This window comes from Alligator sinensis, unplaced genomic scaffold, assembly GCF_000455745.1.
Source record: "Alligator sinensis unplaced genomic scaffold, ASM45574v1 scaffold1181_1, whole genome shotgun sequence".
Classification (NCBI taxonomy): domain Eukaryota; kingdom Metazoa; phylum Chordata; order Crocodylia; family Alligatoridae; genus Alligator; species Alligator sinensis.
Genome location: NW_005842945.1, coordinates 422,481 through 423,931, shown reverse-complemented (window position 1 = coordinate 423,931; position 1,451 = coordinate 422,481). Strand labels below are relative to the sequence as shown.

Here is a 1,451-nt window from a genome sequence, read left to right as displayed (position 1 = left end):
AGCTCCCTGCTGTAATTAAAAGAGGACTTGTCCAGGTTCTACAGATGGAGAGAATTCATCTATCACAGAGAGGAGCTGATGTTATTCTTTCCCTTCCCTAAGATAATCAGTGGGGTGACAGTATCCCAATGGCACTCCTCTGGGGCAGCTTTGGTGACTGCTAAATAATCTGGGACTACAGATAGGCCAGAGGGCTTCTCAGATTAACAGCCCATTGAGCTAACATGGTTAAAGCTCACCAATGGCACAAAGTCCATCTGCTTTGACTCCTCAGCTTCCCACTTATAGCTAGGCTGCCTAAGGACAGCCTTTGACACAAGTCTGGGGTAAGTCTCAAATTCACCCTTCTCCAAAGGCAGCAAAACACCTGAATCATGCACTGCCTGTGCACCACTTGGAGCTATACATAGCAGAGAGCATAATACCTGGGCTGTTCTGTCCTTGCTAATTGCTAAGCAGCTACTGGGAACAGAGAGGATAAGTCTCAGGAGTAGAATGAAGGGCTGTTTGGTTTTGATATTGAATTTCAGCTGAAGGAGCTGCACAAATAGACCGGATGTTTAGGAAATGCCAGCACCTGGTCCTGCTTTGCAGTCTGATGTCCAGGTGGCTGCACCCCTGGGGCTCACTGGCTTATTGACATTTGATAAAGGCTCAAGGAAGCTGAGGTGAAAACACTGCTGCCTGACCAGTGCTTACAGTGGGGCTTTGCTTGGCACAGACCCATTAGCTAGATGCCTTTGCCGGAGCATGACTAAGTGTTCTCATTGGCTAGAAAGTGCAAACATAGAGACTCTTGTAGTATGATCGATCCAATGATGGGTTACACAACAAAGCTACCAGGCCTGCTGGCTACAGAACTTGACTTCAGGAGCCCTTGTCTGCCAGGCAGGCCAAAGATGGAGGCAGAATGGAAGCAGAGGGTTTATTTGCAAAGGAAAGCAGAGCTGTGGATGACTGGCTGGGCAGGGCCCACCTCTAGTAGCATCAGTGGAAGGTATGCCCACAGGACCCTTAGGCTTCTCCCTGCACTGGTTGGACTTATTCTGATACAAGCTGGCATTGGATTTATGGCACATCATAACCCGCCTAACATCTGATTCCCTAGGTACCTCTCAACTATTTACCGGCTGCATTGATCCCCCTTTCCCTCTCCTCCTCCCCCCGCCCCCAGGCCTGTCTCTCACCCACTGACTCCTCAGTTTACATCTTCACTAACTGACTTTCTTGCATGCATACCAGCCTCTGGTTTCTTTACTATTCACTCTATTCTGGAAGAGCACACATACCAACTGCAGATGCTTCCTCAGCCTGACGAAGGGTATTTATACCCAAAGGCTTGCTAAGAAGAATTTTTCCAGCTATTTGAGTTGGTCTAATAAAAGATATCAGATTTAGCCAAAGAACCTTGTCTGTCTTTGCCCTCTTGAGGACACTCTTTACCTAAAGGT

General features: G+C 47.9%; 1 protein-coding gene across 1 annotated transcript in view; it reads right to left on the bottom strand.

The window, feature by feature from the left end:
- The window catches only part of LOC102381765 (fibulin-7-like), a 13,410-nt gene that overhangs the window by 2,694 nt on the left and 9,265 nt on the right, over positions 1 to 1,451 (bottom strand). The gene's annotated exons all lie outside the window — the stretch shown is intronic.